Source organism: Embiotoca jacksoni, unplaced genomic scaffold, assembly GCF_022577435.1.
Source record: "Embiotoca jacksoni isolate LCO1_2020_lvr unplaced genomic scaffold, fEmbJac1.0.p SCAF_1, whole genome shotgun sequence".
Classification (NCBI taxonomy): Eukaryota; Metazoa; Chordata; class Actinopteri; family Embiotocidae; genus Embiotoca; species Embiotoca jacksoni.
Window position 1 is genome coordinate 14,656,244 of NW_027185229.1, and position 16,034 is coordinate 14,672,277.

The following is a 16,034-nucleotide window of genomic DNA, read 5'->3' on the forward strand; positions in this document are numbered from 1 at the left end:
AATAGATTTTATGATGAAATACAGTGTGTTGAACCTTTCACCACCTCAGTTACATCCATGCATTCTTCAACACAACAACATACCACTGCCTGTTCCTACAAATTTCAGTTGGTGTTACCCAAATAGTGTTCGCTGGGATTTACTGGAGATCCTGTAATTAAACAGTATGTGATAAGATCATACAACGCTGTCACCTTGTGGCAGAAAGAAAACACTGCACTAAATGTGTACATGGACACATAAAAAGTCATCATTACAGGCGTCAGATCTATAGGCAGCCATGTCGATTTAATCGGTCTCACAGGATCAGACTGATTGGCAAACATGTTTTGATAGACCTAAGGATTGGTTTGGAATGCTGCGATATTCACGTTCAGCCTATTATTTTATCATCATGAACACACGTTTGTAATTGTATTGTCGTTAATGTGCGCGCACTTTTAATAAGAGCAGCCTGTATCTCTGTGCTCCTTATAGCAGAATATTTTGGAGGGGGTTTGTATGTGTGTCACAGAGCCAACGTGTCCTCTCGTTCACCCCAAAAAAACAGAAATACTCCCTCTTCATCCTGCTCTTCCTCTCTCGCTAACACCTCCCCGCCGCCGCCACCACCACCACCACCACCACCATCTCCCTCCACCTCCGCCCGGCTTTGATCCGCCCCTGCAGCCACATTGGAAAGATGACAGAGAGAGAGTTGAGCGGGAGGGAGGGAGGAGAGAAAGACATGACAGCTTCTCAACAACTGCAGAGCATCGGGGGAAGAGAAAGAGGAGAGAGCTATTCTGATGATGAGCCTCTCGCCATGGGAGGAGGAGGAGGAGACATATGCGGCATCAAGAGGTGCTGGAGCTGGGTTAAGCATGCACACGCTTTTAACACAATCGCACATACTGTGCTAACCGACTCGGTTCACTCTCAGTTTGGATTGTTGACAGTCTCGGTTGCCACAGATGCCTTGACTTGTAACACATCCAGTAATAATCAGTCATAGAAAAGTAGATGCTCTCACATATTAGGTATTGTTGTCATTGTCAACAAAACCAATCAAAAGATCAAAACCAACAAAGTATTGATACTAACAATACTACTAACAAGTATAGTGTGTCTGTCTAAAGTCGGATCTAGAATCGTATTCCTCAATCAATCATTATCCAATAACACACCAGTGGGCCACACTGTTTTATTGGTAACATGTTAATTACACCCACACTGCAGTTTATTTTAACTCAATCACACATACACCATCCTGCTCCTGGAAATACTCACTAGAACAGAATGTGTATTAATCTACTGGGGAAAATAGTCCTATATAAATCCACTGTCTTTATGTTTTAGAAAAGCCTGCTAAAAAAAAAAAAACACGACAGTGCCCGGCTGCTTAACAAAACACTCAAGGACTCTTTTGAGACTGACAACATTTTTATGTTTTCAGTAGGAACCGCTGTGCCACAGACAGGGTAGGGAAGTCTGAACATCTTGGGAGATGAACAATAGCCCCAATCGTCTGTGCATCCTCACAGGGTAGGCGGGTTGCAGGCTTGGTGGAAGAAAAGGCATTCCACTAGTTATGGGAAGAGTTGTTATGAAAAAGGTGATTTATAGGCTTATGTCTTCTTCCTGCACACTACTTTTAATGTCTTCTTCTTTTTTGCCTTTCATCATTTGTTTGATTTGAACCTGTCAAAAAACATAAAATGTTATGACTTTTACTCTGAAATGATATATGCACTATGTGATGATGCATTCATAACCTGTAACAACATGACAAATAAGCTAAACACATTATGCAAAGTGGTGCCCACAGGGAATCCTAATGCATTTTAAACTCATTACTATACATTAGAGCGCAGAAAAGTATCCACCGCATTTCAACGGGGTAATTATTTTTGAAGGACAACTATATAATTATTCCTGAACAGAATCTGCATGTTATTGGAATAATTATGGTAATAAATAAATAGATAGATTGCTAAAAATCTGTTACTGCGTGTATACCTGTATTACAATCTCAGTATAATTTGTAACATACTTCATGCTATGATTTTTTTTTCACTGTAAAAATTAAATGTTTATAATTCCATGTTTGACACAAGAAACATAGATTTTTAACAAATCTTTCTGATTTACTTTTTTGTTTATTTCATTCGGGTGCAGCTATATAGACTGTATAGAAAGTGTGAATGAAAGATAAGGCAACATTTTGGGACCCTGATAATAGATAACAACAGTTAGTAGCAAAACAGATACCGGTGTCTGATGAATCTCTGCTGTTGTGAAAAACATTTGCTGGTATAGAGTCACTGCAAGAAAACTATGGAAATGCTGCACTACAACATTTGGCCCACGTGTTTCTTTTATGCAGAAAGGATATCTGATAACATCACAGATATTGCTCCAAACCAAAAAGGATTATCAGTGTGACTTATGCCTGAAATTCAGTTCTGACTGTAACATATGAGGTCCATAACAATCAGTTGTAATCCTGAAGGTATTTAAAAACAAATTTTAAACACAGAGGTTTCTGTAAGATAACTGAAATCATCATGCATCTCCTGTCAGGACCATCCGCATGTCATTTACATTTAGTTCAGGTTATGTTTTAAAGTTTAAAGTAAGAATGGAGGCTAAAGAGGGTAAAAATATTGGGGTTTTTTCTCAAATATGAGGAACACTGTCTCCAAACCACACACACAAACAACAAATTGTTCCTGGGCCCTAACAATGAAAAGTGCGAGGAGTATCAAATATATCCTTCTACCTAATACGGTAACCCTGTATTACTTGTGACGAGTTTTTCACCACATGCTCCCCGGGTAAGCAGTTGCTGAAGCGGAAGCTTAAAATAGTCGGAAGTCTGAAGTAAAATACCAGAACTCCCTGCTGAACTGAACTGAACTGCCTTTACAGACACCACAGCTCTGGTGTCTTACTGTCCCAAAAGACGGAAATATGTTGTTGTGATGAGCACACTCCATGAGGATGCAAAGATCTGCACCAATAAAAGTACTGATAAGATAAAAATAAATGTTTTTACCATACCAATCCTGGTTGCTGGATACAGCCTGAATATATGTGCATTCGAAAATAACACCTGAGATTTATTTACTGTAAGCCTTGCTTTACTGGTGTTTTGTGATTATTATTTGTATGGCCCACAGTACATTTTTCAATAAAATATTGTCATGGTAATAGTAAAATATGTAAAAATGCATGCTTTTTAGTCAAATAACTGCTTGCCTCCCACACAGCACCTAAGGCTTCCAGAAAACTCTGTAATCAACAAGCCCTCATGGAAGACTATATGTCAAAAATCACAAAAAAGTCGAATAAAATGAAGAATAAATATAACGTAAAACAAATGTATTGTAGTTTTTAATGAACGAGGTCTGAATTTTTAAAGACTATCTGTTCGGAATGAAAACCTTTTTTTACACTAAATATGGATTAGATTCATGTTAATTGAGCTAAATATGATGGTTATTACAAATTATGTAACTACGTTTTAGATGGTTAAACTCATGAACAGCAGCGGCAGGAGGTATACCACAGATAAACAGATCTCAACTCAAAATGAAAGTGGTTAGGTTACGGGCCATGTCCCCTGTATTCTTACCTTAATACAAGGTATAAAACTAATAAAAAAGTTAAAGAAAAATAAGACCTCTGTTCTCGTGGTTACAATTAGTGGTGCAGGCTGGATAATATGTCAGTGTATGCACATGAACTGCCTGTCAGGTGCAATCAGGGACAAAATGGTTTGTAGTTTAAACATGCTCATATGTTGGGTCTATTATCACACAGAGAGCAAGAGAGATTGATTCATGTTTTTTTTCTCACAAATTACTTACACAACACCTTAATAATCCTTTGATTAGTCCATTTGCACCGTAAAATTAGTGAGTGGACACAGTAAAAAAACGAGGACCTGCTATTGTTAACATTTTATTTTCAAGAATGAATGGAAAACGGCTGCCCTATTCACTGGTTACAATAATAAACATAAGGTTTTTTTTATTTATTTTTTTAGTTTACAACAGGAAACAAGCCACGCCCTTAAAGTTTAACATTTTGTCCTCCCCTCCGTCCACCCCGACATCCTCCCTGCATCGACGTTGCGGCTTTGAAAGAACAATATCATTATTATGACCAATAGATGGTGTTTTCAGTTGAACATAATTAAATATAGTAAATATAATCAAATATAATTTATGGGTTTGTGAACTTGCACAAATTGACCAACGTTTTTTTGTTTCTTTAATGGAAGGGCAGTCTTGTCTTAGAGTCCGTGTGTCTGAGGCTGCCTGATTCTCTTTAACCACAGAACAGAAACCTAAAGAAAAAGGTGGTTGCGTTTCATAATACTTTAACACATACTGGATTACATTTCAATCCCATGTCGAGATTGTGATAAACTCTTCTGCTGTGATTGCAGTTCATTTGAAAAGTGTTAAAGGATTTATTTATTTTTTTAGAGCTTTTACAAATCATGGCTAGCTGTGGGTTAAAAAAAGGAAAAAAAAAAAAAGAAAACCCTTGTTCTTGTTCACTTCCTGCCAACTGGCATAAAAAGTCAAGTGTCAGATTAACACACTGGCACATATACTTCAGAAATGTTGGTGCACACAAAAGTGTGTGTGTGTGTGTGTGTGTGTGTGTGTGTGTGTGTGTGTGTGTGTGTGTGTGTGTGTGTGTGTGTGTGTGTGTGTGTGTGTGTGTGTTGGTGGTGGTGGGGGCTCTTTGTCTGCCATATTCACCGGTAAGTGAACTCTTGTCCCTGAAAATCCAAATCACATAGTAAACTGTTCCTGTCACCCATAAATCCAGGCAATTATCCTGATACACACATGCACACACACACACACACACACACGCATACATACATAAGCTGACTTGGATTGCGTAGGAGTTTCATGGCTTAGTGTTTGCATTTCGCAGTGATATCTTGTGTGCTGAATGTGTGGGATGTAGGAGAGCTGCATGTAAGGAGACAGATGCTGGAGCTCACAGTGACATGCAAACACACACGCAAATAAGCACACACAGTCTCTCTCTCGCTCTCTCTCTCACACACACACACACACACACACACACACACACACACACACACACACACACACACACACACACACGCACACATGCATGATTCCCAAAATCTGACAAACAGTGCCATGAAGCTGATGTTCTCAGCGTCACTGACTGTCCCACAGATGAACCCCTGCTTCTGAGATTCACACTAAACTGAGGGGAGCCTAATCAAATACTCCGGTTCCCTACTGTTACCCACCCTGACTTAATACGTACACACACATGCACACACACCAAAACAGAGTATGTGATGGCGGTTGAATACTAATGTCGGACCTATTTACATTTCAAGCTGCACGACCGTCAGCACATCTCTGCAGCAGGAAGAGAGTGGGGAATTGTCAAGAACACACAGTTCTAGCCCGGCTCTTAGTTTTCCTCCAACCTTTAAACCCACAACATAATGCCGGGATACTCTCACATCACGGGCTGATTATGGAACTTCACTCGGACCGTTTTCATCTTGCATTTTGTTTACAAATCCCCTGTTTACACCAGTTCCCTTTCTTTGACAGACGAGCACAAATTTCTATGTGATGTCTCTCTCTCTCTCTTTACATTGTTTATCTGTTTTCTGCTTGGCCTCAAACTGACCCATTGAAGCAGTCACGAGCTGCCGTGTGAATGGTGCTGCTTTTCAAAGTCTAGACTTATTCAGATTTTCTCAGAAGGCGTCCTTCGTCCTAAAAAAAAAAAAAAAAAAGCTCAACTGATTCTGTGCTGAGAGGTTTTATTGAACACTGCATGTATTAAGTAAACCAGAAAGCAAATGTTGCTGAATAGATGATTCCTTTACAGGAATCAGTCTGAAGGAGCACAGGGGAGTCTTGAGACTCATCCAGTGAGGTGATGAGATAAATAGATCATTAATAAAAGGGCCGCTTCATATATAAATATTTATATACAATATATAGACAACTGCCTAATTAAGAGGACCCTCTAAAAGCTATGTAACATAAATGAAACATATAAAACATACATAAGACACATAACATAAAATGATTGTCAGTAGGAGCTGGCATGCTTCCTATCAAGCTATGTCCTAGTAATTATTTCAGTAAAATATTTTCTTTGTTGTTTTTTTTTACCCAGATTGTTCTTCTTTAAAAATTCTAACAGTCTAAAAATGTTTTGTGTAAACATTCTTTTCATAACATAGTCAGAACACTATACTATAATTCTTTAAAAATGTTCAGAAGCAGGTGTGGTATTATTTTAAAGTAGGATAATGTGCTTTGAAACATCCAAATACTTTGTGGTAACATTCTTAAAATGCTTCTAGAATTTTAGAGGTCCTTTAAAAACAACATTCTAAAAACAAACAAGAAACAAACAGGAAAAATACAACACGCTCCTAGAACTTTGCATTATTGACACAGAATATGACTATACCATTTCCATTTCATAATTATTTTTGCAATCTCTGATCAATCTATGTTTAGCATGTTTAAGTTGTCTTTCTCTTCTGGATAATTTGATGGGCACATTACCTCTGATTATGGTATTATTCCATATAATAACTTAATCACAGACCCAAAAATAACTTAGAAATTGCGATCAATGCACTTATTTTATCCTTTTAATGAGCCAGAGTTATTGGTAATGATGATGATGGTAACACTGAACCCTCTTTCCCCCCTTGATAATGACAATTAAACAGACAAAGCTGCAAGAGAAAGAGAAAGAGGGAACTTGTGACTTTAAGAAAAAAGAACAGTTTTCAAGAAAAGAAGTATTCAGATCAACACAAATGCTTCATTACAAGTCAATGTTCATGTCATCATAATTTTAAGGAATGTCTCCCTGCTGTGACTAGTTAAAACATGCAGTACAAAAACAAAAAAAAAAAAAAAAGAGGAAGAAAAAAAAAAAAAGGTCCACAGCATGAATCTGCTTAATTTGGAAACAGTAAAGAAAGGCGAGTGTTCGGATGCTGGCGAGGTTATTAAGATTCAGGAGAGCAGGACTTACTCAGAAAGCAAAAAGACAAGCAATGCACAAGATGGACAAACTTTTGACAGGGAGCAAAACAAAATCAAGTGAAGCTCATCACGCAAATATGTCAGTCAGTTCACTGTCAACGCAGCTGGACAGCCTTTTGTTTTGTAAAAACTCTGGCACTTTGGGCAAAGTTTTACCTTAAATACCCATTTCATGTCATGTGGCCTAAACTGCAAAATTTTTCTCACACCAGGTTCAGACCACTCTGTTTCAGCCCTATAATAGCCCAAGATGCAGGTTGAAAATGGGCGTTGGGTACATTAATTTATCTTTCGTACTTTTTTATTATAGTGGAGGACAACAGATACTGCATTTTTTTTTTTTTTATGCTTCATAACAAAAAAAAAACTGTCAGGAATTTTTGACATTCTCTTGGATTGTAGACCGTTTTTATCTCAATACTTCAGATTTTGCATCGAAAAGGTACGTCTCACCCGCAGGTTCCAAACAAAACGTTCCTTATGCGCTGAGGAATGGGTTGTCCTACAAATTCGGGTATTTATGGACAGTGCCAAGTCCACCATACTGTTGAAGGTCCAAACAAACCTGCTATCCGTGTGGAGATTTAATGATCGGTCGCTTATCACTCTGAATTAATGCTCTTTTTTTGTTTCCAGAGCATAACTATGGTGACATGGTGGAGTGCGGGGACCTGCAAGAACCATCATCCCATGAAAAATGAAGACGAGAGCTGCTAATCTTTTTTTTTTTTCTTCTTCTTAAGCAATGAAAAAGAGCCAATGATAGCGCAGTCTGAGTGAAGGCTTGTTCTAGGAGAGATATAGTCGGACAGAAGTCATTGGCATTGGAAAACAAAATAAAATCTGTCTACATATGTTCTGCTCAGGAGATACGTGATTTAATGCATAACTTATCACAGTGCCATCATCTCACTTCACTCGTGTTACACTTTGGCATGTTTGAATTTAGCTTATCTCGTGGAAAAAGCATGGTTCAACAAATAACCCATGTGCAGATCTTTATATGTAAAAATGTGGAATTACTAAATTGTAAGGTCACATTTATTGTTCCTCAACTCACTTATTTTCTGATTGTGATTTAAATCTTTTACTTTTAGAATATTTAAACAGGAGTTGTTTGTGACCTTTAGATTTGTCATGAATTACTAGTATTATAGCTTCTCAAAATATTAATGTCAATTATTCGTCATAAATTTTTAGGCACACTTGTCAAAACGCTTGGTTCTGTCTGGCGGGAGAATTACACGTACGTAAATACCGGAATGTCTCGTGATGAAGGTCATGTGACTGTTGTGCTGCAACAAAGTTCTTGTTCTTTGAGACAAAGTACAAAGATCATTTTTTGTGTCTTCAGGAGGCAGTCGTATTCCCTAACCCTAATCATACGGGTTTGCACTAGGTTTGGTTTTCTTATAAAGTGCTGTGTGTAAAAAGACACAAGCAAAACACAATTGCCATGTCTAGCGTTGTGTAGGCGTGACAATAATACTTTTTGCTTTAGTGGACGGGCTTGTCCTGCTGTAATACCGGCTTGTTTGTTAAGTGATAAGGAAGAGACCCTGCCGGCCTTTCAGTTTCCACCACAGTCTCCACTGGTTGGTTAATCAGTCGCTGGCTTCAAGACACAGACAGGCTCCTTCGGCCTCACTGCAGTCTTTTTTTTTTTTTGGCACACCATGTCATTGTTCTCTGGCACTTCCTTCTCATTGACATCAATCAGGTTGTGAAAGATGGCAAGTTCGTATTGGTGGACTGAGAGTATAGTCTGTCCAGTGTATTTATGACTATAATCACCTAATGTGACACAATGAGCATATTATCTGACACAAATATTGTATTGTCTGCTATTATTAGTTCATTTTCCCAGTCAGAAGTTACTTTATGAAACAAGAAGAAGTGTGTTGAATTTGAAGTGCACAGATAAAGGGGTAGAATCTAATACAACAACCAACACTGTTTTCATTATTATGAGAAGTAACAACCCTGATTTATTTACGAATGACACACAGCCAGTCTCCACTGTGTCTGTTTTGTTCAGCCTCCAGAACGTTTTACCTTCTGAATAGTGGATGCTGGGAAGTCTGCTAATATTCTTGTGTTGTGTCTTGATTGAAATCTCAGCAGCATATTCAGGTCATTATTTCAAGCCAAGTTAGAATAAATAAAGATCTGAAGTGATCTAAAAACATTCTACAAATTGTAAGTTTAACTTCAACTTCAGTTTCTTTAATGTCAATCCACCATATGACATACAGACATACAGATTGATTGAAAAATAGTTTCTCACAGTCCCACTGTGTGCAAAATATATAGGCAAAACAAGAAAAGCATAAATATGCAACGAGAAAAAAAACAATAAAACACAACGTGGTGTAAATATGGGTCCACAGTGCAAAAGTTCAGAGTGTATGGGGCAAGGGGGAGAGAGGGGAGAGAGTTCAGCATCCTGACAGCCTCATGAGCGAAGTTTAATTTTTATTTCAATTTATTCAATTTATATTACAGTTGTAAATAAATGAGAAAGGATTCGTTGTGCCAACTAAATTACTGTGTGTGGTTTTACTGTGCAGAAAGCGGCACTGTGCACACACATCACTGGATCCTCTTTCTATCAAAGGAATGACTCCCGTTAAAACCGCTGTCGGTGTGTTCTGTGGACAAGGAGAATTTTTTATAATCTAGGTGAAATGATCTTTTACATGATGGCTGGGGTTTGATCTGACTGGAGTAAACTCCAGTGTCGATGATGGACTTTCTAGGCTGACTTTTGGTTTGTTTGTGTGCATCTGGCAGCTTCCCACACAGGCACGTGCTTTACATAAATCAACCGAGTTAAGAATTAAGTTAAGCAGCATTGCCTCTTCTCCATCTATCTCTCTCACACTTCTTGTATTTCTTGCTCCACTTATCTACAGCGTTGCCTGCAGCTACTCATCTGAGAACAGAGCAGAGAAAATGAGGGAATCAACTCCAAAGTGGAGGAGGATGATGTGTAAGAACAATCATTGTGCCAGGAGGCACGATAAGCCTTTGAATAGGAGGTTCATTTATGGAAGTTCTTAACCCTGTTGCTTTTTTTTGTTTCTCTCTCAGAGCATCAGCGGCTTGTTTGCAGACTGTCACACAATGAGTTCACCAACTGAGGGTGTCACAGCCAGGTCAAAAGACATTTTAATCAGACGTTCACACACACAGACAGAGGTATTCAGTCAAACATTTGGCCAGCAGGCATTCACCACTAGTGGCTGACTGGAATTAGCAATGTGCTCCGCTGCCAAACTGTAATCCAGTTGCACTCCAAGCCAAATACGGTCCTGCACTGCCCTCTGTAGGTCGACCTGTGAAGAGAGGCTATATTAACTTCATGGAGCCTATTTTTTCTGTTCAAAATCATATGCAGGAAAATCCTTATTAGAGATTAAGCCAGAGGTTCCCAGTTGTTGACACTTCTCTAATCTTCTTTGATTGTTTTGTTTATAGCTCTTCAGGCTTCAAAGCAACAAAGCTTTTCTTATAAAACAATTTGAAAATAAAATAAAGAAAGAAATGGATTGTGTTTCAGAGATTTTTCTTTTTCTTTTTTCTTTCTTCCTTTCCCATTAATCATCCCATGAAACTTCAAATTTAAAAAAAGATGTTTACAACCACATAGACTTCATTCTGGATTCCAGTGAACCTGCATAAACTAATGCTTATACAGTCAAAAATGCTGGAAATAACTGCCCTGCCTTTATCTGTCATATTACAGCCCATTTGTAAACATTCCCATTCATCCACTACTGACAGGAGGCTGATCTGTGATGTCGAGGTGTTTTTTGTTTCTTAGTTCATTATGCTGTAAGAAAAATAATTATGTGCAGATATCAACTATAAGGACACAGCAAAACGGTGGCACTGTTGCATATCAAAATGGCTAAGATGGAAACGCCTGGTACCGCTACGACGTCAATGGGGGATAAATAGTTATGCTCCATTTCTTTTGCATCTAATTCGTGTTGCAGTTTGGAATTTTTAAAACCGTTTCAATAGCATCCGTGTCTACTGACACATTTATATAAGGCTGTTATTCTCTCTAACTTGTAATAGGAAGATGCAAATTTTTTTTGTTTTTGCTGAGAGTTTTTCTAATCTCTTGTATTTCAAAATTCTGTGGGTGTGTGCAGACTGTGTTTGATTGACACCTGTTAAGAAGGAGAAGTTCAGATCTTTATTCAGGATGGGTTAAGGATGACTTTAAACTGAGCATATGCCAAATTAACAGTATGAGTGCTCGTGTGCAGTACCTTAAAATGTTTAACCCACTGCTCTCAGATTCAGCAAACCCTGGTTTTCTTTTTTATAGTATTACAATTGGTCACTCTTGGATGGGTTACTATACATCTTATTTGACAGACATTCTTAAACAATGCTATGATGTGCACAAACCAAAGCATTATGCCAGGTAACAAGGTTGGCAGGTGGATGAAAGCAGACATACTTTGGAGGAGGTGGAACATGCCGACCATGGGGGTAGAGATACATAAGTGACATGGAATTCAATAGTTTATTGATTAATCATTTGCTAAAGACTTTACAGTCTTAAACCAAATGAACTCCTATTGAAGAAAAAGCACCAATGCAATAATGGTAAATACTGCAAGTAAAAGCCCAGCATTCAAAACTTTGGTTAAGTAAAAGTAGCAAGTACTAATACAAAAGTATTATCAGTCATCTTCAGTGAGATGTCCCCTGTGATTGATTTGTCTTTACAGTTGCATCACTGCGTCAGGAGTATTTAACTTGTGGGGCTGTTTATACAGTGAACAGGTTGCTAGTTTAGCCTAGTGGTTACCAACCTGGGGTCAGACTCCTCTAAAGTGTTACAGCATAAATATCAGGAGTTGTGACAAAAGATAGGTCACAGTGGAGTGGGAGTATTATTTGTCTTTAAAATGTCAATTTAGTTTATTTATATCGCAAATTTATACCAACCTGTTCTCAGCCCAGGACATCAAATACCTCTGTTTTGTCACAGCCTGCTGGCTCACACAGATACACTCCAGGTGCCTGAGGTGTAGGCATAAAAAATTACATGGTTAGGTTTCAGAAAAGATTATGGTTTGGGTTAAATGTAACTTAATCGCAATTTGGTTAGGTGTTTGGACCAAAATTACTTAATTAGGATCATGGTTTAGGTAATTTAATGAATGTAACATTGGGCACATTACGGAAGTTAAATACATTACATATCTTACTTAGGATATTTGAAAACACTTTTGCTACCCGACCAATGGTCTCCCAGGTGAAAGTCCTGTGTTTGATCTATCCAATCACCCCCGACCACCTGCCCATGCAGAATTTCACTCTTTCTACTCCATCATATGACCTTCTTCACAGTGTTCACAGTGTCGACGCCAAAGGGTATATTATCTCTCTGATGCCAATGGCTTTGAGAATACAGCCGTATTTGAGGCCCCGTGAATAGAAATGGGCTGTTGACACACAACATATGCTGACCAAAGTGGTAAAGGCAATATTAAAATGAATTAGGCCATAAAACTATGGTAAAGCACATAAAAAAAAATTTAAAAATCAGAAAAAATTAAGCTAAAAACAACATCTGAAGATATACATGTACAGTAAAGATACAATTGAGATTGGGCCCAATCTTGGAAAACACAGACTGTGTAAATACTTGCATAAAATGTAAATAACTAAAGTACAAGTATCTGAAAACTATACAATAAGTTAAATATTATAAGTAAATTACTTTTCATACAGTTCACACAAATTAAGAAACTAAGATAAATTATCCATCTTTACACACTTCCATGCCATGAACCTGGGATAAATCAGATTGTATTTGCAGCCATTTCTTCTTGCTGCATTGCAGTTGACTATATGAGCCACATGATGTCAGTACTACACAGATGAGGAAACGATGTGCAGCCCTGCCTATACTAATCATTTCTGGCTGAAACTCAACATTTTATTCGAAGTTTAAATCAACATTTTCACACCTCAACAGTTGGGCATGAAATGAGGATACATATGTACTAAACTATGTGTAGTTTGAGTTTTTACCTGCAGGTCAGTGCATTAACGGTGCACAAACTACATTGGTCATCAACACTAAAGGAGGGAATTTAACATGGCTGTGAAGTTCAAGGACTTCTACCATAGTCCCAGTCCAAAGGATGTAAAGCTCAGACTGGAAAATAATGCAGAGGCAACTGTGAAGCCATGAAGACAGAGAGGCTGGAGTCACTTCCCTGGTTGCCACGGAAACATACCTACTCCTCACTACAGCATCATCCCCTAACACAGAGACAGAAGTCTGTCTGATGTGTAAGAAACAGGAGAGAGCGAGAGAGACAGGGACAACGCATGCATTCTAACAGATTCTCATCACATTTCACACAACTCTCAAAAATACTGATCAGCATTCAGCAGCCTGTCTCCTAAAATCCAACTTCGCATCATTTCCAACATGTATGTGTGTGTGTACACAGGTAGACACACACATACACAGCATTACGGGAATAACTCACATTCCAAACAAGCCCTCAGCACAGCCTACAATTTGACAGAATCTACTCGAACTCACCACACGTGTGGGTGGACCTGAAATTCAATGAGCCTAAAAAACAAAGGTTACTTTACTTCCACCCAGAGCCTCCAAAACTCAACTGCAATTCTTAACAAAAGACTGCTGCAGTACAGCTCAGCTACATATTTGTATAACTATGTAAATTTTAAATCCTCTGAGTTACTGATTTGTTCAGTTTTAAATAATTTATTCAAGCCAAACAGTTAAACGAGTGAAATTGACAGTTTACCTATATGCTCCACTGACACATTCCTTTCCATACATTCATTCTCAAGTGCTGAGACACGTACTGTGTTTAACACGCTTGAGTGTTTGGCAATTAAGCAACTAAAAAGGAACCACATGAATTGATTATTTAAAATAATAATTTAGTCTCTAACAAGACATTGTTTCCAGTAACCAACTAAAGTGAAAGCTCTGGGTTAATAACAACCCCGTTTCCAAAAATATTGGGATGCCGTGTAAAATGTAAATAAAAACAGAATGCAATGATTTGCAAATCACATTATTACAAATAGACCAAACACAACATACCAAGTGTTGAAACTAAGAAATGTTATCATTTTATGTTGTATTGTTTTAAATACATGCTCATTTTGAATTTGATGCTAGCAATATTTTTCAAAAAGGTTTGGACAAGGGGCATGTTTACCACTATGTTGCTTCACCTCTTCTTTTAACGATACTCTGTAAATGTCTGGGAACTTAGGAGACCAGTTTTTGGGAGTTTTGAAAGTTAAATGTTGTCCCATTCTTGCCTGATATAGCATGTAAGTTGCTCAACAGTTCAGGGTCTCCTTTGTTATATTTTCTGTTTTATGATGTGCCAAATGTTTTCAATGGGTGACAGGTCTGGACGGCAGGCAGGCAGGCCGGTTTAGCACCTGGAGTCTTCTACTGCAGAGCCATGCTGTGCAACACATTCAGAATGCGTTTTGGCATTCTCTTGTTGAAATAAGAAAGCTTTTCTCTGAAAAAGACGTTGCCTGGATGGTAGCATATGTTGCTCCAAAAATCTGTATATAGCCGTATCGTTTAGCATTAATGGTGCCTTCCCAGATGTGCAAGCTAGCCATACAATGTGCACTAATGATCCCTCATACCATCACTGATGCTGGCTTTTAAACATTTTTATAAATATATTTAGTGACAATTGAATTATAACCGGAATCTGACTTTGTGCATAAAGTAGCCATACTAAAAACTGCAGAGGCGCAGACTTTAACTCAGGGTGCAATTCAAGAGATTTGTTGTGGCTAAGCATCTTTAAATAATTTAAAATTAAGATTTTAAATATTAATTTATTAAGTTAGCTTATTAGTTTATCGGGCAAAAAAACAAGCTGAAGAAGCAAAGCTGTTAGTCAGTATTTTTAGTTGGTTTGCTACATTTTCCTGTCCAAACACTGAGCTCAGTAGAAGTTAGTTTAGGTTTTCTATGAGGTCAGAGACAGTGAATCATCCTAAAAAGGCCCTAAATCAAGGTTTTGCTACTATAACGTCCCTGTTTCTGTAGTTATTACTTGCTGCCTTTGGAGGGCAGAATATTTCATTTTACATTACATATTTTGAGAATAGGGTTTAATGTGCAATGTTTTGGGGAGAAAGGAAGATATTCCATCAGATTCCATCTGATTAGCCTTCAACAAAAACAGCAGTGAGATGAAAAACAATTCGTCAATTTCTGTATGAAACGAACATGAGGGGATGAAAGAGACAGGCTAACGATGTCCACGTAACGGTGCCAAGCAATTAGCACAGACGTTTTTAACTATCATCTCAGTCAATGCTGTACTTAGTTCTGGCTCCGTGGCTCCACAGCTCCCCTGTGAAGTCAAAGTATAATGCATGTATTTGTATAGCACCTTTAAACAACAATGCCATATAAAATGCATTACATAAGACAAGATACATAACAAACACCAGACAGTACTCCACTAACACCACCAGCAAACGGTAAGTAGTCCCAAATTTGACTTTAAATGCAGAGCCGAACGTCTTAAACCCAGATTTTCTTTAATTTCATTTTTCAAATGTGTTGAACATAAAGTCCGAAAGCTCCTTGTCCAGATTTGACTCTTGGAACAGGAAGCGGACCTGAACCTCTCACCGTAGGCGAAAACACACACCTTGTCAGACAACATCTTAACAACGCTTGGTACTACATATGTCTTATTTAACAAAAAAGCATAAAGTATGGCACCAGTAACCAGTACGGGAGTTGAATTTGTCAGGTTAGTGAATGAAGGAGCTGACGCAATGGTTCTGCAGTTAAAGTGATTCTGATCAGTGAAAGAGAAGCAACTGTGTGCTTACATGTCTTACTTCAAACTTAGGAGTGCTTCACCCTTGCCAGCATGCAATAAATGTAAGACA